This window comes from Crotalus tigris, unplaced genomic scaffold (assembly GCF_016545835.1).
Source record: "Crotalus tigris isolate CLP2741 ecotype Arizona unplaced genomic scaffold, ASM1654583v1 scf7180000018115.866842, whole genome shotgun sequence".
NCBI lineage: Eukaryota > Metazoa > Chordata > Lepidosauria > Squamata > Viperidae > Crotalus > Crotalus tigris.
Genome location: NW_024096832.1, coordinates 737,501 through 761,509, shown reverse-complemented (window position 1 = coordinate 761,509; position 24,009 = coordinate 737,501). Strand labels below are relative to the sequence as shown.

At 38.9% G+C, this 24,009-nt stretch overlaps 1 long non-coding RNA gene across 2 annotated transcripts in view; it reads right to left on the bottom strand.

Annotated features, from left to right (window-relative positions):
* LOC120310081 overlaps positions 1-24,009 on the bottom strand; it is a 185,435-nt gene that overhangs the window by 23,658 nt on the left and 137,768 nt on the right. Inside the window, exon 3 of one of the 2 annotated variants that reach the window (XR_005557261.1) lies at positions 11,600-11,672. This is a non-coding gene — a long non-coding RNA (uncharacterized LOC120310081). Of the gene's footprint in view, positions 1-11,409; positions 11,673-24,009 lie in introns of those variants that run through there. The other variant, XR_005557260.1, reaches the window with a different exon arrangement.

Here is a 24,009-nt window from a genome sequence, read left to right as displayed (position 1 = left end):
CGCAGAAAATATTCCTTTCTAACCATCTCTACCCTAATGGGGTTTCTCTATCAATATACTTGTGACTATTGTTAGGAAACAGTAATCTGACCTCATCTGCTCAAGCAGAGTACCTGAATGGTGATGTGAAAAATAAATCAAAGATAAATTACTTATTTATATCTACATTTCTTTCTATGCTGTATGAGCCAGTGGCACACGTAACTAATAAGCATCCTTAGAGACAAGTAATGCATCCATACAAATGTAAAGAAATAAAATGTCAGAAAACTTGTGATCAGCATAGCTCAAAAGTCTATCTATCAATTATTCATTTATCCCATTTTTTATATGATCCAAAGAACCTTTTGGACAGATGGGACCCAGAAAAAAAAGTGAAAATATTTGATATCACAGACAGAATAGCATTTGAAGGGAGACAGGAAAGATTCAACAGTACAGTTAAGCCTTATAAAGTATGGTACCTCCGTTGCATTATACATACAGAAGGCAAATTCATTCATTCCCGAAAAATCAATTGTATTAAGCTCTATAACACTCTACAAACAATTAATAGGAACCCCATCTTTTATTTACAACAAGAAACTGCCTTTGGTAGCAATTTCAAAATAGTACATATAATATGTGTGACACTCAATGTTAAATATCAGAATAGGGCTTACTTTTTTAAAAATAAAAATATGGTCACTGCAAGCTCAGACTTACCTCCCAAGCCGTAAGAATCTCAAGAGAGAGAGAGAGAGAGAGAGAGAGAGAGAGAGAGAGAGAGAGAGAGAGAGAGAGACTTATTACATTTCTCAAAGTCTTCTTGTCCAGGAATGTCCTCGCTCAGCTAAGTATCAGATGCAGAAATAAAAGAAAAATGCAAAGCATTAAATCCTCTATTATTCTTGTGCTTTTCCTGTGGTTGTTTCTCACAGTAACTTGTGCAATACTCAAAATGGCACCTCTCCTTCAATACAGAGAGGTCTGGGTTTATATACCAAGCATGTGTATCTGAGAAAAACCACAAAACACTAGTTCCTTATCATGTGCTTGTTAGCTTGTCCAATCTATGGCAATCACTTTGGTCCCAGGGGTTGAAAGATACAAGATGCGGGGGGGGGAGGGGAAGCAAAAGCTGAAGAAAGATCAATACTGCACTGTGAAACAAGAAGTGTGGGCTATTTACTTTTCATTGATCTGATGATGCAGGAGAAACACCTCAGACTGGTATTAAATTGAGGGAATACATCTTCTGGGGGAAGGGGGGTGGTGTTTCACCTCACAATCAAGTGAGCCAAATAGAAATTAGAACAAACGTAAACTAATCACAGGCTTACAATAAAACTATTAATCTACATTAAAAACCACACAGAAACATAATTAAATATCAGTCTGAATAAGATTCACAATAAAGCTAATACTGCCAGCTTTATTGACTTCAGTTGCAGTTGGACTTAATGTGAGGAGAAATTTTGTGAAGCACTGACAGAAATATACAGAAAATCAAGCATTCAAGTCAATCTTGGCTTGAAATAGTTCAGCTGCAGAATAAGTGCCTGGAAAATATTTTACTATACATTTTAGTCTTGTGAAGATTGCAAATATACTTTTTACAGAGATGTCTTCAACTATTGTTACTTAGTAGATGAGTTATTTACTAGGGGTCATGTAGCATATTCCTTTAAGACATCATTCTGTATTTTATTTTGACAGATTACAAATAAATTAGCATTATTTCAAGTCTCTGTCAGAGCAAAGAAATAGTAATATTTGTGACTACAACATCTTCCTCTTTTGTTGAACGGATATACACGATGGAAGCTTAGAGTCAGTAATATTTAGAAAAGTAATATATCTCTTTATATATCTTGTTCTCTATCTGTTTTCTCAGATACAGTTTTGTTCTTAAATTTTGAGAATCAGATCATAATGACATATTTATATTTCTAATGATTTATTCAGTATATAATTTCTTTGAACTGTTTATTTTATGAAATGAAGTAACTACACCAAAGGCATCACATCTTTTTCTATATTTGAAAAAGGAACAGATAGTGCTGGGTAACCTTGAGTGGTTGTTTAATCTTGCAGACAAATCTGCATCTGTCAATCATCTTGTACAACTATTTAAAGTATGAGATAAAAAATATCTCTTTACCATAACTCTTTAAAAAACATGACAATTTGAGCCTGATAATTTCTGCCTCAGGTGAGAATTTGGATTGATTTGTTGTGTGATTTGTTTGTTCATCTGGCTATCCATGAAATTCTCAGGAGTCTTCCAGAATTCCAAAATTCAAAAGTCATCTGATCTTTGTAGGTATAGACACATCATGGCATCTTTTCCAAGGTTTTATTGTTAGCTTACCATATGCTAGTTATAGCATATTTCTTGCCTGCTGGTTCATTTATTGTTGTTAGTTGATCTTAAAAGGCAAAAAACAAATAACTCATCAGTTCAGTATCTTTATTGTGAGTTCATTCATTCCCATTGACAAAAGGATTGATTGATGTACTTATTGTCATTAGTTTGATCTTCCTTATACTTAATAGTTGACCCATTCTTTTCACTTTGCCATTTGATATTTCAACATCATTTGCATGTTTAACTATCAGTAGTATCATGATGATGATGATGAAGATGATGATGATGATATCTGTTCAGTTGAGTTCAACTCTTGGAGATTTTGTAGGCGACATCTCTCCACATCTTCCGATCTTGCTCTATTTCTTTGAGTTTTTCTATGCTGTGGCTGGTGTCAGCTTTGATAGTGTCCAGCCACTATGTTCTTTGATAGCCTGGTTTCCTTTTACTGCTAACTCTTCCAAACATAATTGCTTTCTCCAGTGAATTCCCCTGCATGACATGGCCAAAGTAAGTAAGATGCAGTTTAGTGATTTTGCCTTCTAGTGACATGCCCAGTGTTATTGCTCCAGTACCTGCTTGTTTGCTGTCCAAGGAATACAAAGAAGCCTTCTCCAAAACCATAGCTCAAATTAATTTTCTTTGTTTTGTTTTTTTAAGATCCAACTTGCACATTCATAAGTTGCACATTCATAAGTAGCACATTTGGTGTCCTTGCTTTTTCATATTCAGCTCATATTCATCATTGCTGGGCAACCCAGTGCAATCTGACATTTTATTTCTGTGCTACATTCACATTAAATTACTATTTGGATAGTTTCCTTTCTTGAAGTGGTTATGAGTTTGGTCTTTTGGATGTTCAGGAAGAGAACAAAATTCTCACTTTCTTCCTTGATTTTCTTGATCAGATATTCCAGGCCTTTTTTCTGGGAGGAGAGTGGTATCATCAGCATACTGAAGACTGTTGATGTTTTTTCCACCAATCTTTGATTTTTGATATTTCAATATCTAGCTTCCTCATGACATACAGGTTGAATAAGAACCTTGTCACACTCCTTTCTCTATCTTAAACCAATCTGTGTCTCTATATGGTGTTCACACAGTGGCTTCCTGATTTGTGTATAGCAATTGCACCAACTTGACCAGATGTGCTGATATGCCCAGGTCTTGTAGGGTTTTCCCTAGCTTTTCAGTATCAATACAATCAAAGGCTTTCTTGTAGTTGATGAAGCACATGTAAATGATGAAATTTTTCCATGAGCAGTACAGATTTACAATATGATCACAAGTGACATGACCCCTTTGGAAGCCAGCTTCAACATCTGGTAATTCCCTTCTGATGGTTGGTGCTAGATTGTTGTATAATTTTAAGGAGAACCTTGCTGATATGAAGAATGAGGGGAATTGTGCAATTGGAGCAATCTTTAGAGTCACCCTTTTTTAGTAGTGGAATACACTGAGTGTTTCCAATCCTGTTGCCACGTGTTGGTTTCCCAGATTTTCTGGCACAGGTCTCTAACGACTCTGCAGAGATACTGTCAACATCTGGAATCTTGCAGTTTGGCAATTGGTTTATCATCGATATGATCTCTTCTTCAAGGATGACTGGTTTCAATTCTATGTTTCCTCATCCTGAGGCTGACCCCCTCAGTATAGCATAAATTAATGATGATTTCTCCTCCAATTTTAAAACCATACTTATCTTCTTCTAATCCAGGATTCCTTAATAAATATTCATTGTATAAATTAAATAAATAAGAGAAAATATATAGCATTTCTCACTCCTTTGCTAAACTGAAGTCAGTCTGTTTCAGCCTGTTCCATCTAGGCTGTACCTCCTGATATGTACATTTTTGTGACACAATCATAAGTGACATAATCAAAAGTGTTTCTATACTCAACAAATAATGTAACAACTTTTTAAATTATTATTACTGATTTTTTTTTCAATTATCTGGAGTGCATCAGCAATAATGTCTCTTGTTTATTAGTCCCTATTAAAAGTGTCTTAGCATGACATTTTCTTTTTTACATAGGGATTTATTTAGCTAGCCCATGGAGTTAATAGTATTGAGTGATAGTTTCTATACTTTGTTAAGTATTTTTTCTCTAATATTGATATATAGACTGACTTCTTCCAATCTGATGGCCACTGGGTTGTTTTCCAGATTTGCTGACATAATTTCTTGTTGGATCATAGTGACTCTCCTGTTGTTTTCCATATTTTTGTAGATATTCTACCAATTCCTGTAGCGTTCTGAATTGGTAATGATCAGAATGTTAATCTAACTTCATCTTCTAAAAGTAGACATTCTTGTTAAGTAGGGAATATCTTCTAAGTTATCTTCGATGTTGTCATCTGTACTGTACAGAATTTCAGTATATTCCTTCCATCTCTGTTTGATCTTCTCTGAATCAGTTACTATCTGGCTACTAGCATCCTTTAGAATAACAGTTTCAGCTTGACAATTCTTCTAAAGACTTTTCTTGATTTTCTGTATTTTTTCTTATCTTTAATGTCTTTATAGATATTTCTGTTATACAGATTTTTGAGATTCTTTGTTAAGTTCCTTCCTGAGATCTTTGTCTTCTTCACTTTGGCTTCTCTTCTTGGCAATTTCTACCATTTGTTGACATTCAATTTGCTTTCTTCTGTTGTTTCATCTTTGGCAATATCTAACATTGTGATATTTAAAAAGGTTTCTTTCTTGGAAAGAAAATGTGCCTGAGAATATTACTTAATTCTGTCCAAAAGTAGAAAAGTTATAATTTTGAGAGATGGAAGCAGGACTATAACTTTAGAGGAAAATATTTGTACCTCGGGGTTGAAAGGAGAGGTCTTGGTGCTCTTTGAGCTATCTTTTTTTGCAGACACTTGAGTACCCAAACTAGGTAACAGTGCTGGTAAGGAATGGGTTTTGCTCTCAATTTATATTCTAGTTGCTTGCCCTGCCAGTACTGGTGGGAATGTTCTTATTAGGATGCTTACTGTTAGCTTGTTTACCTGAATTGGTAATTCCTTGATTGGGATTTTGTTTACTTCTTGATGGTTGGTCTGATGTTAATCTTGGTGTTAATCTCTACTTGTCTGGGTGTTAGTTACTGGTGGGGAGTTACTAGTGGGGAGATGTTTTGGTCTTTTTCTTTCCTTGTTTGATTGTCTCTTTTGAATGATGTGTAGATATTGCTTATGTTTACCTGCTTATTGAAGGCTGATTTGACAGACTGCCAGGCTTCCAGAAATTATCTAGCATTTTTGGATTTGGCTTGGTCTAAGACAGACATGTCAAACTCGCAACGTCACATGACATCGTGCAATGTATTGGAACTTTTTCCCCATTGCCGGCAATGCAGTTTGACACACCTGGTCTAGGATGATCACAGTTTCCCAGTTGAAACTAGATAGATAGATAGATGCTAGATAGATAGATAGATAGATAGATAGATAGATAGATAGATAGATATATAGATAGATAGATAGATAATCTTTCTTGTAATTTTTTACTGTGGGTACATTAGCACACAATAAAAATGAAATTTAGTTGCTTGCTCTCAAGTGTACACATACATAACACACATTTAAACATGCTATTACAACATATGTATAAACCTACATCTTGACATATAAATAACATATAAATATTAATTGTCCATCTTGAATACATAACAGAAAGAGGAAGCTTTAGAGTTCACAAGGTTAATACTGTATGGAACGAAACTGTGACTGAATTTGGATGTTCTGCTTTAGATTCCATGAAACCTCCTCCCAGAAGGTAACAAGGAAAACAGGTCATGAAGAAGATGTGTATCCCAGACAATCTTGTGGACCCTGCTCAAGCAAACTTATATGCTATGTCCTGGATGGAAGGGAGGGAACTGCCAAAACTCTTTTCTGCCATCCTCACCACTCTCTGCAATGCATTCCTATCTGAAGCAGTGATCTTCCAAACCAGACTGTAATGTGTATGACAAGTCAAGATGATGGTCAAGACTGTCCATGTATTGTTAAATTAAGGAGTTTTCATTATGTCTTATGACTGCTAATTGATATTCATGGATAAGTTCTGCTAGACCTCTGCCCATTTGTCCTACGCAGTGGCTGTTGCAGTTTTTACATTGTATGTTAGGGTGAGTCCTGTTTGTTTTTTCTGGAGCTGAGGGGCATTTTGATTTATTTAGGATGTTTTAGAGGGCTTTGTTGTATGATATACTGATGCCAAAGTAATAGCTTGTTGGCGATTTATGAGATATTTTTGATGTATTACAGAGTTATCTTTTTACAGCTTGTGTTGGTTGTGCTATATTGGGTTCAGTGGTAAGGCACTTTTTGATGAAGTTGCATGGATATCATTTTGTTGGAAGGACTATAACTTTATCTGTAAATTTGGAGACACTTTACTCTTGCAGAATGTTGATCTCATCTTACAACTCTGAGTGTGTGTGTGGGGTCTGCACGCGTGTGCGTGCAGCATGTGCGTTCATTCATTAAGAGAGTGAAGGCAGAAATCTTGCATTAAGTTTGATCTAGAATCAAACTGATGAGGATCTGACTTGGACTATTTGATGAATTCTGAAGCAGGCTAAAATTAATCTTGTGACTAATATACACCAAACTATCTTAGATGTGATACATCTGAAATGATTTGCTTGAATAAGCAAAAAATTATAAGATAATGAATAAACATTAAATATAAAGAAGTGTTACAGGACCAAAACATTAATTTCAAACTCAGAGCTAAATTATTATTATTATTATTATTATTATTATTATGGATCACCGAACAGTCAGCCAGATGTTCAGACTGGATTTGGCATTTTGTCTACCTATCGAGTCCTTACCCAGGACCTGGGATAGGCAGATGTGGATGTTTGATGGTATTACAAGTATCGTCGCAGGATGGAAGCAGTTCCTAATAAGGCCGCCTTTTGCAATTGACTAATAGCGAATTTGTCAGTGCCAATTGTGTTCAAGTGGTGCTCCAGTTGTTTTGGGATTGCACCCAAGGAGCCTATTACTATTGGTACTACCCTTGCTTGCTTTTGCCACAGTCTTTCTATTTCTATTTGTAGGTCTTTGTATTTTGTTATCTTCTCCAGTTCTTTCTCGTCTATTCTGCTGTCTCCAGGCACTGCCACGTCCACTATCCAGACTTTTTTGTTTTTCTTATCGACAATTGTTAAGTCTGGGGTGTTATGTTGCAGGTGCTTGTCTGTTTGAATTCTGAAGTCCCAGAGCAGTTTAATTTTATCATTTTCTATGACTTTCTCTATTTTATGATCCCACCAGTTTTTGCTTACAGGCAAATGATATTTTTTGCAGGTCTTCCAATGCACCATTGTTGCTATTTTGTCATGCTGCTGCTTGTAGTCAGTCTGTGCAATCTTCTTGCAACAGCTTACCAAGTGGTCCACTGTTTCTTCAGCTTCTTTGCATAGGTGGTACTTACTGTCTGTTGCTGTCTTCTCAATTTTGACTTTATATGCATTTGTCCTTAAGGCTTGGTCTTGTGCAACCAGAATTAGTCCCTCGGTCTCTTTCTTCAATTTTCCTGCTCTTAGCCATTGCCAGGTCTTGTTATTATCTGCTTTCCCAGCTATTTTTTTAATGTATTGGCCATGTAGTGCTTTGTCTTCCCATGCCTCTATTCTGTTCTTCATTTGGTCTTTCTTGTAGGCCAGTTTGGTCTCTCCAGTAGTCAGTAAGCCTTCCTGATATACTAATTTCAGTGCATCTTCATCATTGTTCTTCAGATATTCTTCCAAAGCCATTTTTTCTTCTTCAACCATCTGATGTACTTATAGCATTCCACGCCCACCTATTTGCCTTGCTAGATAAAGTCTGTCAATGTCACTGCGTGGATGAAGGGCATGATATTATTATTATTATTATTATTATTATTATTATTATTATTATTATTATTATTATTATTATTATTAATTACTAACAAACTACCAGATTCTGTAACAGTTTTGAACACTATGATAAACTCGCAAGATTCACTTTTCTCACCATGTATATGTATACATTCAAACTAGACTGTGCTGTTTCTCTGGGCGATCATATATGTGTGTGTATGTGGGTATATGCTTTATTTATTTATTTATGTCTTGTTTATGCAGTATATATTGGAGGTGGTTATTCTTTGAGAACTTATGCAACAAAATCTCATTTTAATGTTTGCTGATTAGTGTACATTTAATGTGATAATAAAGTTATTATTTGATGATGATGATGCACACATTCTATTTTTGAATATTGAGGTTACATAAGTTTCACACTTGATTTTTATACCCTCTAACAACTATAATTCACAGAACTGGGCAAAGTTTCAGCTTCTTTATTAGAAACTTTTGCTACTTTTCATAAGTACTGAGTTTTTCAGGCAGTCTTCCTCTAATTTGATTTGATGTTGTCATCTTTTGTTCTCTTTTTTATTCTTGTAAGTGTCCTTGTGTTTTATCACTGTATGGACATATTTTTTTCTATGCCAAAAATAATTGTTTATTGCAGCATATAAATATGCTTAATTAATTAAGAGAGAGCATATTTTTTCCATTTCCAGAGGAAAGAAATCTAAATATGTCACTCTTAATGGATTGGAATCTTTTGGTTCAGCTTCTGATTTTCAAGAAACAAACTTTTCAGGGGCCATCAAGTACTTCTGAAAAGGATCTCAGGATAGGTGAAGGACATAATAAGTCTTTAAAAGAAACTAGTTTGTGAAGCCTAAATTCTAAACCTTGTTACTGAAACCTTTCTTAGGAACTCAGAATCAGTCAACTCAAGTTTTGAAGAAAAAGAAGGATCAGCATTATTTTACCCAATTTAACATATATTGCAAATATATCTGTCTGCAAAATAGAACATTCAGAAGCCATTTCTCAACCAGCTATGATATTCCTTTGAATTAACCATATGCTACAGGTAAATTGGGGTTATGAGTATAAAGCCTTAGCAATTGCAATAAAATATTGCTTCTGTTATTTCTCCAAAAGGAAGTGGACTCAAAATATTCTACTGGCTATATAATGCTACCTCAAAGTGTAGAAAAGAAGAGCTTGTGAATTTTTGAAGTACTTTTATTTCTTCTTCCCATCTTCTTAAATAACTTAAAGAAGAAACAAAATGTTAGTTCCTGAACTGTTATTTTCAAATAGGAAAAAAAAATCAAAGGAGGTAGCTAAAATATCAGAAAGTAAACAAGTAAACAAGAAATAATACAGTTATGCTGAAGAAATAACCAAGTACAACACTCTTTCTCCCCATAGTTGATTTCAAAATATAAGTGAATATAAAGTAAAACTTTCAATTTATTAATGACAGAGTTTATTTTATGCCTAGGATTTGGCAATAATGATCACATTAGCCTAATAAATTTAAAAACAAATCAAAGAAAATTATTAAATAGTAAGAGCCAATATACATAATAGCTGTCAAGGAGATATTTCAATTTTTTTCATACAGGCTATACCATACTCTATATGATTCCTACAGAATTGTTCTCCAATTTACAGTATGGCAGCACTATTTTGCTTATTGTTACATCTGAATTTTTATTCTGATAGGCTAAATGGTTTTAAATGCTGTGTTTACGCAAGATATTACTGTTGCCTGAGGTAGAATGGCAAACATTACATTCATATTATAGAGCTGGTGGTGATGAAGGAGGAGGAGGGGGGAATGTGTACAGTTAGTTTAGATAGACTTTAAGTCTGATCCATCATGACTTTTATTATTATTCTTATGTTATTAGTCAAATGCTGGAGCTAAAGTAGGATCAAATGTACACATGTTAATTCAGAAGGTTATTAGTTTCATAACAATGACTTATAATTGACATGGTGAGAATGATGAAAGAAAAGGAAAGCCCTAAATTTGAGAAGAAAAGAAATACAGTGTTTGGTATATAACTGGGTGATGGCCCCCATCTGCGTTTCTTTGTGTCAATTTCAAACACCCCGTAGGATTCCTGAAGCAGCCAAATTATAGCTTTCATGAAAATGATAAATGAGAATCGTTGTCATGAAGAAACAACTGGGAATCCTTATGGCTATCATTTCTATAGTCATCATGCCCTAAAAGGCAAATTCGGTTATGTGATAAACTCTGAATGGCAAATATAATACCTGGTGGAAAATCAGCTTATTACTGAAAACAACATAACTTTAAAAGAAGACTTTTTCATACCACTCTTTGTAATTTGAAAAAAAGGGTACAATCCAAAGAAAAGAAAAAAAGGACTACTAACATACCAAATATAATATTGTCATGCAATATTGTATACATTTTTTGGAATTAAGAGTGACTAACCATAATTTTTATTTCTACAACATTTAAATTCATTTCATTCTGTTTTTTCATGGTTCCATCCTGTACAAATCCATGAATTGTAAGTTTTATACTTTAAAAAAACTAAGCAAACAAAAATTTCATATCTCTGTTCCAGATATATTTAATAAAGTGTAATTAGACTCAATATGAAGAGATTGATATTATATTATTTGGTTGACAAGTGATGGTAACCTTTATTCAATGTCACCATATCAATACACACACACACACACACACACATATGAATTCAACTTCAGATTTTGAAGAAATAAGAGTTCTATTTGGAGACTGAATATTTCCATATTACATATTGGATAAAGTTATCTTTCTGTCTATCCTATGTGAGTTCTTTAAATCTGCCTGAATTCACTAATTTTATTTGGTACAATATTATTGGTTTTTATTATCTCAGTTTTTTCCTACATAAAAAATAAGCTCTTTTCAACAATAGAATTGGAAATATCAATCACCTGAGATACATTACAAAGAAATCCAAAATGGATGTGACATGTGACACCATGATAGACTACAATACACACAAAAAATTAACCTTTTCAGAACCTTTTCCAAAAAAAAAAGAGTAATTTAGAACCACGGGGGAAAGAGTTCCATGGCTCTTTTATCTCCTTGTAACATGGTGCTGAAAGGATTCTGAAAGTATTGCCATTGATTTGTAAGTTCTAACATACATAGATTCCCTATTAAGTATTAATCCATTGGCCAATACCATACCAGCAAGTAGATGCCTATATGATTAAGACATGTTAAAATAATCAATTAATATTGTGCCCCCAAAGGCACTGTAACCATTTTTCCCAATAAATTCTCTGTCTAATTTATTTTAGCCTGGATTCAGCCTAAGATACTACTTTAAAATATAAAATGTGTTGCTAAATTGGATTACTAAAAATACTTACAGTAAATAAACTCAGACTGCTGCCATGCATATTTAAGGGTTTTCAAGTTCATGATAAGGATATTGGTGATGTCCTGGAAAAAAACAAAGCAAAACACTTTTACAGGACATCCCTATACATCAGAAGTTAGACATTCAATTGTTGATAAGATAAGATAAGATAAGATAAGATAAGATAAGATAAGATAAGATAAGATAAGATGGGACGGGAAGAGGTAAGCAGTAAGAGATGATAAGAGATAAGAGATAACAGATAAGATAACCTTTATTGTCATTTTTTTTACAGTGGGCACAACGGCCCACATCAAAAATGAAATTTAGTTGCCTGCTCTCAAAGTGAAACACATACATGACACACAATTAAAACATACTACATACAACATATGTACAGACCCACACCCCTACATATGCATAACAAATAAATATTAAATACTGTCCATCTTGAATATAGAACAGAAGGAGGAGGCTTGAGAGTTCACAAGGTTAATGCTGTATGGAGTGAAACTATGGCTGAATCTGGATGTTCTGTTTCAGATACCACAAAGTCTCCTCCCAGAAGGTAACAAAGAAAACAGGTCATGAAGAGGATGTGTAGTGTCACAGATAATCTTACAGACCCTGCTCAAGCAGCGCTTCTGTGCTATGTCCTGGATGGGAGGGAGTGGACTGCCAATGATCTTTTTGGCCATTCTCACCATTCTCTGCACCGTCTTCCTGTCTGAAGCACTTATGTTTCCAAATCAGACTGTGATGCGGTATGACAGGATCCTCTCAATCGTCCCCCTGTAGAAAGTGGTCAGGACAGGGGAAGGAAGATGTGCTTTTCTCATGCAATGCAGAAAATGCAGGCACTGCTGTGCCGCTTCACTAGTTTCTCACTGTTGAGTGACCAAGTCAGCCTACTCATTAGCTGTACACCCAGAAATTTGATGCTGGTAACCATCTCCACAGATGAATCATTGATGCACAGAGATGTGTGGCTGTGCCTGCCTTTTCTGAAATCGACAATGATCTCTTTGATTTTTCCAGTATTTAAAACTAGACTGTTTTCCTTACACCAGTTCACCAACCCCTCAACCTCCTTTCAGTAAGTTTCTACCTTGTCATCATGAATAAGGCCCACTACTGTTGTATCATCTGTGAACTTCACAATATGGTTGGTGGCAAACCTAGCACAACAGTCATGGGTCAACAGGGTGAACAGCAGTAGAATTAAGATGCAGCCCTGAGGAGAACCTGTGCTCAAGGAAATCGTATTAGAAGTATTTGTTCCAACTCGCACATATTGGGGCCTGTTGGTAAGAAAATCAAAAATCCAGTTGCACAAAGGAGTGTTTAAACCTAAGAGGCCCAGTTTGTCTGTCAGATGCTGGGGAATGATTGTGTTAAATGCCAAACTGAAGTTGACAAACAACAAACACATGTGAGCATTTCTTTCCTCTAGGTGCTTCAAGCTCAGATGGAGAATGGAAGAAATAGCATCCTCTGAAGACTGATTTAGCCAGTAGGCAAACTGAAGCAGGTCAAATGCTGGTGGGAGGCTAGATACAATGATGTCCTTTATCAGCTTCTCAAAGCATTTCATAATGGTGGATGTCATTGCAACCAGATGTTAATCATTGAGGCCTGTAATTATAGACTTTTTTGGTACTGGCAAGATGATGGCCATCTTAAAACATGATGGGACCACTACTTGCTGCAATGAGAGATTGAAAATATATGTGAGAACACAAGCCAGCTCCTCTGTGCATTCCCTGAGAACATGTTCAGGGAAGTTATCTGGGCCTGCTGCTTTCTGAATGTTAACTGTCTGCAGTGTTTTCCGGATAGAGGTGACATCAAAGCACTTGCTTATCAGGATGGAACACAGCTCAGATGCCTCAAATCTACCAAAAAATGTATTCAGTTTGTTTGGGAAGTCTGTGTCGTCCTTGCATCTCGATGGAGTCACCATGTAATCAGGGATGGCCTGGACCCCTTGCCACATTCGCATGGTGTTTGTTGGATCCTGAAAAAAGTTCTGAATTTTCTGGCAATGGGCTTGCTTTGCACCTTTTATGGCACTTTTCAGATTTGCTTTGGCTGTTCTAAGTGCCAGCATGTCACCAGTTTTAAAAGCCACATTCCGTACTTTCAGCATCTTGTGGACCTCATAAGTCACCCATGGTTTTGCATTCGCCCTCACAACGATGCTTTTCAGAACACAGACATCTTCTATGCACTTTTGGATATATGCAGACACCGTGGTGGCATACTCCTCAACATTTGTATGTTGGTTATCAGTAGCTGCTTCCTTAAACATGCCCCAATCTGTGCACTCAAAGCAGTCTTGTAATGCTTCTATAGCTTCCTCTGTCCACACTCTCACCTGCTTTACTGTAGGTTTCTCTCTGACTAATAAAGGGTTATATGCTGGAATAAGCAGCACTGAGATATGGTCAGAGGAGCCCAGGTAGGGGTGGGTGATAGCTTTGAAAGCCTTCTTGATGTTGGAATAAGCTTTTCTTGTTGCCAACCCTATCAGTCATATACATTCTAATGTTCACTGAATATGTTTATAAATTGCAGAGATGTTCAGTTAGAATTTCAAAGCAAACATGTAGTTTGGTCTGCATGTTAATTTGGTATGAGTGCTATTTAAAAGAAATAACTGTCTCTTGAAAACTATTTGAGATTAGAGAGAAAACAAAACTGAAAGAAACAATTGCAGAGGAGTAGCTATATTCATCTATTACAGTAAGAAAAAAACCCTTCTGATATCTTAAAAAGTTACAAATTCATTATTGCATAGAATAATCCATGTATGGTTATACAGCAGTAACTCTTTTAATGTATTAATTGTCATAAGAATATTTCTTGTTCTGAAAAAAATAGAATTCTGAAAGAAAGAAAATTAACAGCCATATGCTATGATCCTCCATAGGAAGATTAGTGACTTGTCTTATTAAACCATATTTGGAATAATTAATTGCCAAGATTAGTTAAATTGGAGATTATTATGCAGTATGTTATTGTTCATCAGTTAATTATCTTATCTGAAGGACAGAGCTTAGAGAGTATAGGAAGTAGGAAATACTGAGAGCATAAATCAAGAAATTATTTATTGCTAATTATTTGTAGATAAGTGTATTGTATATAAAGCAGTCACTGAAATCTTGTATAAAAATACTCAGAAATAAGTCCAGATTCTATCTCACCAATTAAAAATATTGAGACTTTCCTGACAAACCTAGCAGACAACTCTGTCTCCCAAAAAGTAGAGAAGGAAACTAGGGGATTAGCCATTTTGGATCTAATTCTCACTAACAGAGATGAAATGATAGAAGGTGTTGAAGCCATAGGAACCTTGAGAGGAAGTGATTATGCAGTATTGGAATTCAACATTATGGAAGCACAAGCAATAGAACACAGTCAAACTAGAGTCGTGGACTTCAAGACAGCTAATTTCAATAAACTTAGAGAGGGTTTGGAAAGGATTCCATGGATGACAATCCTCCAGGGGAAAACAACTCAAGAAGCTTGGGAAATTTTGAAAAGTGAGATAAAGCGCAGTCTAGCACAATACCAACAAAGAGGAAAAATAACAGCTCTCAAAAGAAACCAGCATGGCTGCATAAAGAACTCTCTAATAAATTGAAAGATAAAAAGGACAAGTATAGAAAGTGGAAAGAGGGACACATAACTAAGTCAGAATATCAGCAAATAGCCCGAGCCTGCAAAAATGAAGTGAGGAACGCTAAGGCTCAAAATGAACTAATTTTTGAACCAAAGTCAAAAATAACAAAAAAAGCTTCTTTCAACATGTAAAAAACAAGAAAAAAGTGAAGGAAAGGATTGGTTCATTAGTGGGTGAAAGTGGCAAGAAGGTGACAAGCAACAGGGAGAAAGCAGAACTATTTAAATCGTTTTTCGCATCTGTCTTTACACAAAGGGAAAAAACAGACCAACCTATCAAAAATAGTGCCATAAAAAAACAGAATAGAAACACGTTAAGATAGGCAAGAAAATGGTAAGCGAGAACCTGTCCAGCCTAGACAAGTTCAAATCACCAGGAGCAGATGGATTACACTCCAAAGTTCTCAAGGAACTAGCAGATGTGATCTCAGAACTACTGAACTATATTTTTCAAAGATCCTGGAGCACTGGGGAACTAGCAGAGGACTGAAAAAGAGCTGATATAGTTCCCATCTTCAAAAAAGGAAATTACAGACCTATCAGCCTGACCTCAATACATGGGAAGTGTTAAGTCCTGGAAGTGATGGCGAATGAAGAAGACTCATTTCTAGTGAACAGCTCTTTATTTGCATTTAGTCAAAACTCCAACAACGAGCAAAGGCACACAGGCCTCCTTTTATACATCCCAAATCCCCAGACATAATGGCAACATCTCTAGGCACTTTTGCACCTTGCACATGCGCGCTAGGCCGGCACCACTCAGTCTGTTCCTGGGTAGCTTTTGCAATTGCCCAGGAACCTTGAAATGTCCCGAGCCTGCATTTGCAGGCTCAGGACACAACACCCCTTCCCCCTTAGCTAGAACACACACAGTACTTGTTTATTTACACTCAACACAAGAATATAAATAATACATAAAAAAATATTCTTCCCTCCTACAGACACTCTACTCTACTACAACATTGTTTTGTCACTCTCTAATGTGTATTTCATGTGTTCTATTGCTACCCACATAGGTTCCATCTCCTCACCATAGACATGTACTTTCCTTATGTTGACAAGAACCTCACAAACTCGTCTAGGTGTTTAGGAGGGCTTTAGTCCATTAGGACTTACGCAAGGTTAGGGAGGGTGCCTGGCCTGACAGCTCCCCTGCCTGACTGAACAGACCAGGACTTGACTTTAAGGGCGCCTGGCCTACCGGCCTGTCTGCTAGGCTCGCTAGACCAGGACTTTTATGCACATGTTTTACAGGTGACCCCTAATAGGGCGTACCGGCAGAAATGCTAGAACTCTCCCCAGGCTCTGTGAGAGCAGCTGCACTTGCCCCACCTTCTGAGTTGGCTGGGGATTCCATGACTACTCTGGATGGCTCCTGGGAACCTATGTCCTCGAGCCCGCAACCAGTCTCGGATGTGACCTGTGTAGCAGGTGTGTGTACAGGGCCCCAGTATTTAGTGGACCCCAAGGTTATGCCTGAGGTGTCAGAGTCAGGAGTAGCCTCTCTGTTTGCCCCCGTAGAGAGGACTTACTTCTGGGAGCAGTTGCAGAATTCGGCCTGCTCCCATGCTGTATTGCCAGTTCTCTTGCAGGATGTGAGTTGTGTGGATACCCCTGGTCAGTCTCCCTATCTGAAGTAGTGCTAGTTATGGGTGAATAATGTGGATACCCCCGCTGTGCCTCCCTGGCTGGAGTAAGTATCGGTGTTTGGGGTGACCCCCTGCCCCATGACTTCCTGTTCAGACCACTTGTGGAAACTTGAGATGGAAGATCAATGGCTCCTCAGCGGCCATTAATGACTGCTGACATTGATCCCCAGAATGCACATTATAATCTTCCTCCCCCCCCAGAGCAGATTCAGGAGCAGAAGGGTGAGAGTCCAGCCTTGCACGCAGCTGACCTATGTGCCGCCGAATGATGTGGCCATCATCCAAGGACACTTCATAGGACAAGGGTCCTAAGACCTTGCAGACCACAGCTGGTACCCAGAGGTGACCAGGCCTGTAGTTATGAATCCAGACCGGATCACCCATATGAAGGCAACTTGGTGCTCGTGGATGTGGCATCTGAGACATCACCCGATCAGGATGCAGTCTGTCCAGCTTAGTAATGAGCCGGTGACCCCAGCAGAGTTCAGCAGGACTCTTCCCGGTGGATGTGCAAGGTGTGGTGCGATGTGCAAGAAGAAAGTCTGCTAACCTGTGATACTAGTCACCGTAAGTCAGTCTCTTGAGGGCATCCTTGGTGGTGCACACCATACGCTCAGCCATTCCATTGGTGGATGGGTGGAAAGGAGCAGAAGTTGCATGGTGGATCATGTGGGCCTGGAGAAAAACCTGGAACTCAGAAGACGTAAATTGAGGACCGTTGTCTGAAAAAAGAACATCTGGAAGGCCATGGGCTGCAAAAATACCTCTCAGCACCTGGATAGTCTTGGCAGCAGTAATGGAGGACACAGGAACAACCTCTAGCCACTTAGAATGCCTATCAACAACAACCAAGAAGAATTGCCCCTGAAAGGGTCCAGCGTAATCTGTATGTACCCTGGACCATGGGTACATAGGTGGGAGGAAACTCACACCATGGGGTGTGAGTTTCCTGCCACCTATGAATTGGGCCCTGAGGTATTTCAGGCTGGGACTGTTGGCACACATGGCACCCATGCACCTGAGCCTCGATGGCTTTATCGAGGCCAGGCCACCACAAATGGCTGTGTGCAAGCGCTTTCATCCTGACTATGCCAGGGTGTCCCTCATGTAGATATTGCAGCACTCTAGTCCTCAATGAGGTAGGGATTACTACCCTACTTCCCCATAACAGACAACTCTTGAAGGTGGACAACTCATGTCTCCTTTGCCAGAAACTCTGGAACTCAGTATCAGGGCATCTGTCAGGCCATCCTGACAACACCCATGACAGTACATGTGTAAACATATGGTCAGTGGCAGTTTCTGCAGCCACATCCCTAGCATTGAGGGGAGACTCAGGCAGCTCTTGAATGGAAACAATATTAATGGCTGGAGCAGGATCAGGCTCCAGTGTTGGCAGGGGTAATCTACTCAGAGCATCAGCATGACCCATTTCTTTTCCCAGTTTGTGAATTAATGAAAAGTCATATGCTGACAGGAAGATGGACCAACGCAGCATACAAGGAGAAAGAATATGTGGGGTCTGTTTGGTCGTGGTGAACAACCTTAGCAGTGGCTTATGGTCAGTGTAGACCGTGAAATGGTGGCTGTATATGAAATCATGAAACTTCTTAATGCCAGCCACAATGGCCAGCACTTCCCTGTCAATCTGAGCATAATTTCGCTCAGCAGAAGACAGGTTCTGGAATAATAAGCTACAGGGACCTGTGTCCCATCAGCCAACAGATGGCTAAGAACTGCCCCCACTCCATATGGGGAAGCAGGCAATGCAAACAGGGAGTTGCTCGTTGAAGTGAGCTAGTACAGCATTAGACGTGAGCAAGGCTTTAACCTCATTGAAGCTTTTTTCATGGACTTTAGTCCACTGCCAACAGGCTTGTTTGTCTAAGAGCCTGTGCAAGGGCTCAGCTATAGCAGCTTTATTTGGCAGAAATGCATGGTAAAAGTTTAGTAGCCCCATAAAGGCTTGTAGCTCCCCTTTAGACTTAGGACTTGGGACCTGAAGAATGGCCTTTAATTTAGCTTCAGAAAGGTGAATGCCTTCAGCATCTATCCTGAATACCAGAAAGTCAGTAGAATTGACCCCTATCTTACACTTGTCCTTTTTTAACTTAAGGCCTGCTTCCCTAAAATGAAGCAAGACAGCCCTTAATCTCTCAGTCAAGTTTTGAGGTGATTCCCCTGCAATGAGGACATCATCAAAATATGGACAGACTCCAGGAATACCCCTCAGTGTGTTCTCCATGATACTCTGGAAAATGCCAGGGGCTACATTCACTCCAAATTGCAATCTCTTTACTTTAAAGGCTCCTCTATGGGTTACAATTGTCTGAGCCTCAGTAGCTGCTTTATCAACAGGCAACTGCTGATAGGCCTGTGCCAGGTCAAGCTTCGCAAAAATGCTCCCTCCCTTCAGGGAAGTCAGAATGTGACTTACTACAGGTACTGGATAAGCATGTTGCTGCAGTGCCTTGTTTAGTGTGCATTTGTAGTCTGCACATATACATATGTCCCCATTAGCCTTTAGAGGTGTTACTATGGGGGTTTCCCAAGGACTAGAATCTACAGGCTCTAAAATGCCCTGCTGGAGCAATTTGTCCAATTCAGCATCAATCTTGTTTTTGAGTGCAAACGGAACTCTCCTAGGCTTAACCCTAATGGGTGCTATGGATGGATATAATCGCAATGAAGCTGGAGGCCCCTTGTAGGACCCAAGCTCAGAGCTAAACACATCTGCAAATTCCCTGCAGACTTCAGCAAGACTAAACGTTTGCAAATGGTGCAGCCCCGTGACCTGGATTCCCAGAGCCTCAAACCAATCGAGTCCAATAAGACTCGCATCAACACATCTAAAGGACCCTCAAAATCCTTGTACTGTACCTTAAGGGTGACCTCCCTTTTAACACACACCTTAGAATTCTGAAAGTCTGTATGTATCACAGTGGATGGCCTGAGTTTCATTCAAAGGCCACTGCTGCTGCAAATCTTCTTGAATGTGTTGAGGGAAATTATGGAGAGAGGGGACCCAGTGTCCAATTCCATGGATAAGGGAACCCCATGCAACTTAACTTTAAAGGACAGCTTCTTCTTTAGGGGTTTATGTGTGCCTGTCCTTAGAATACTTCTGCATGTTGCACAGAAACCCACCCTATTTTGGCTGGGGACCCTGGTACCTTTCAGATGCAATTCTTCTCTAGGTTGTACCTTCTGATGACCCAAATAGATGGCTGCGATGTGGCCTTACTTGCCACAGGCCCTGCAAATGGCGAAACAGAACTGGCAGTCTGCTCTTTTGTGGCGTCCTCCGCACCCGAAACATTGTGGAACTGCTAAAGCCTTTTCTGTGCGTTCCTTCTGTCTCCTTCCGGCTACCTGGTAAAGCTTATTCACCTCATCTTCAGGAACTTCTTCTGATTCTTCTTGCACATTCTCCTGGTGGATGGCAATGGTCTCTGGAGAGTTTCTGGTGGGCCACATATTTTTACTGCTCCACCTGCTGCTTCCTCTGCTATAACCTCTTGCAGAGCATCTTGGACAGAAATATCTTCTTACGCGAAGATCCTTTTCTGTAAGTCTCTATTTCTCAGTCCACACACAAAACGATCATGCAGTCTTTCCTCTAAATCAGCAGTTCTCAACCTGTGGATCGCGACCCCATTTGAGGTCGAACAACCATTTCACGGGGGTCGCCAAACAACGCAGTCTGCCATTTTTTCCTCCTTTTCCTTAGCTGTGCTACTCCCTTTTATTCTATTGGCTTTTGAAAGCCAATAGAATAGACTCTCTTGAATAGAGTCTAATTCTATTGGCTTTCAAAAGCCAATAGGAATTGTCCAGGCTGTCTCTGCCCTGCTGAGCCCGCCAAAAGTCCCATTCTGCAAACAGTGCTGCAAGTTGTCTGCAGCGAAGGCGAGCTGTCTGGAAGTTTCCACCCCTCCCTGCTGAGCAACTACTAAAAATGTAAGTAAAAGAGGGCCAGGGGTGGGAGATGGGAGGCCGGTGGGCACAGGGAGGGTTGCTGGTGTGCGTGGGACCCGGCAAGTGCCTTACCTCCCTTGGGCTGGGCCAGCTGGTGGCCCAGCTGGTGGTCGTCCTGCGCCATCACTACCCCTTGCCAGCTACGCCTTGGCTGGTGCAGGGGGCGGCACCATGCATGCGCGGTGTTCCCAGGCAGGGAAAGTCCTTGACTTATGACCGGTTGGGTAGTCCTTGACTTACGACCAGTTGGGTAGTCCTCGACGTATGACCAGTTGGGTAGTCCTCGACTTACGACTGGTTGGGGGTCGCGGCATTAAAAAGGTTGAGAACCACTGCTCTAAATCTTTAAATTCACACAGTCTGGCTGCTCACCTCAAGGCTGCAATAAAGTCCTCAGCAGATTCACCTGCCCTCTGATCCCTTTGTTCAAACGTATGCCTCCACGCAATGACGGACATCTTTGGCTGGAAATGCTCTTTCAAAAGTTTCTTGAGATCCGCATATGCTACTGTTTCCAGGGAGGCAGGAGCCACAAGATTTTCAGCGATCTCGAAAGCCTCTTGACCACAGACACACAGCAAGGTGGCAGCCTTCAATCCATCCTCATGAATTTGGTTGACTCGAAAGTAGTTTTGCACCCTCGCAACGTATGATTCCCATCTTTCCGGGTGTGAGACGTCGAATTCCAATAAGCGACCGACCTTCGCCATTGAAGCTTGCTCTTCCACACTTGCGTTTCTCAGGGAAAGGGTCTTTCAGCCCAATCTCACCCTCCAGCTATGCTGTACTGGCAGGATGGATGCTGACCTTGATGCCGTTCTCTCTGTGCAGAACTTCCTTGGTGAGTTTAAATTTTCCTTCTAATTTCTTGTCGAAGGATCCCACCTTCATCGCCAGTGTTAAGTCCTGGAAGTGATGGCGAATGAAGAAGACTCATTTCTAGTGAACAGCTCTTTATCTGCATTTAGTCAAAACTCCAACAACGAGCAAAGGCACACAGGCCTCCTTTTATACATCCCAAATCCCCGGACATAATGGCAACATCTCTAGGCACTTTCGCGCCTTGCGCATGTGTGCTAGGCCGGCGCCACTCAGTCTGGTCCTGGGCAGCTTTTGCAATTGCCCGGGAACCTTGCAATGTTCCGAGCCTGCATTTGCAGGCTCAGGACACAACAGGAAGATTCTGGAAAAGATAATCAAACAAATCAGCGAACACGTACAGGCAAACAAAATCATTACTAAAAGCCAACATGGGTTTGTCAAAAACAGATCATGCCAAAAAAATCTTATTGCATTCTTTGACCAAGTGACAAAATTAGTGGACCATTAACAGAGGAATAGAATCAAGATCACATGAAGTATTAATACCACTTTACAATGCCTTGGTAATGCCACACTTGGAATACTGTATCCAGTTTTGGTCACCACGATGTAAAAAAGATGTTGAGACTCTAGAAAGAGTACAGAGAAGAGCAACAAAGATGATTAGGGGACTGAAGGCTAAAACATATAAGAAACGGCTGCTGGAATTGGGTATGTCTAGTTTGATGAAGAGAAGGATGAGGGGGGACATGCTAGCAGTATTCCAATATCTCAGGGGCTGCCACAAAGAAGAGGGAGTCAAGCTATTTTCCAAAGTGCCTGAAGGCAGGATAAGAAGCAACAGGTGGAAACTAAGCAAGGAGAGAAGTAACCTAGAACTAAGGAGAAACTTCCTGACAGTAAGAACAATTAGCCAGTGGAACAACCTGCCTCCAGAAGCAGTGAATGCTCCAACACTGGAAATTTTTAAGAAGAAACTGGACAGCCATTTGTCCGAAATGGTATAGGGTATACCAAGTCCAAGGGGGTTGGACTTGATGACCTCCAAGGTCCCTTCCAACTTTATTATTATTATTATTATTGTTGTTGTTGTTGTTGTTGTTGTTGTAGTTTGACTTTGGCTGAATAATATTTCTAGGATAATTCATCTGTTCAAATGTAGTATTTTGTCACATTTGGCTGTGTATTATGCTGTCTGATCCATAAATAAACAAAAAAACCCTCTGTTGTAAATTGAGGATTACCTGTAGTTTGTTTAACAAAGAATATTGGCTTGTCCTACAGGTATAGATACCAACACTATAGTGGTTACTAAACCCATAAATATGCATAGCATAATATGTATATTTCTCAGTAGTCTGATACATGTTCTGGCATATATAGTTAAATATTGAGATTTTTGCACATGCAAAAGCATTTTCTTGCTAATATCATCTTATTAAAAGTATTACATGATTCTAGAATATCCTGACATGCATTCTAATGCATTGCCTTGGCTGTGTATTGAAACACAAATGACAGAAAGGAAGAAGTTGCAAATAAACATCACTCTTAACTTTGAAAATAATGCTTATTTGTTCACCAGTGAACATATCCCATGCAGCAGTTATTAGGCAAGCTATCTCCAGACCTGGACAAAGAATAAACATGAAAGATTCTTCATATTCTAAAGCAGCAGGCAAGGATGGAAGGTTAGGAAACAAACAGATCATTCAAAAGAAATCTAGGAAAAAAAGAGAAATGAATAGCAGAAAAACTGTTCTAAATTGTTAGGTGGATATATTTAAATCACTATCATATTGTACTGTTAAGGAAAAAACAAAAGCTAAGGAGCTTTTGTTTGACACAGAAATGGTAAAAAGTTTTATTCTGTCAAGGGAAGAAATGGCTCTAAAATTCTCAATTAATTTGTGATTACTAGTATTTCATTTTCTTTTTAAAACGTTCTCATCTTTTTGTCATGATTAAAGACCTTTTATGAATTAAATATATACTTCCGAACAATTATCAGGTTCATTGTTAACCTAAGACCATCAGACAATGTGTCTTTTCTAATAGACATGCCAGGGATAATAAAGAAGTTATGAAAAGTTAGCAAGCAGAGTTAGAGCTATATAAGAATTCAGTGAAAAGAAAAAATGCAATTATCATGGACCCAGGATAAAATTTTCTTATAGTGGTAACTGAATGAAAAAGACATTTCTGTCCTGAATTCATTGTTATAGACAAAATTTGCACAATAGATTTGTTTCAGTTACACTTTATTATGGGCATGATAGTCTGAAGG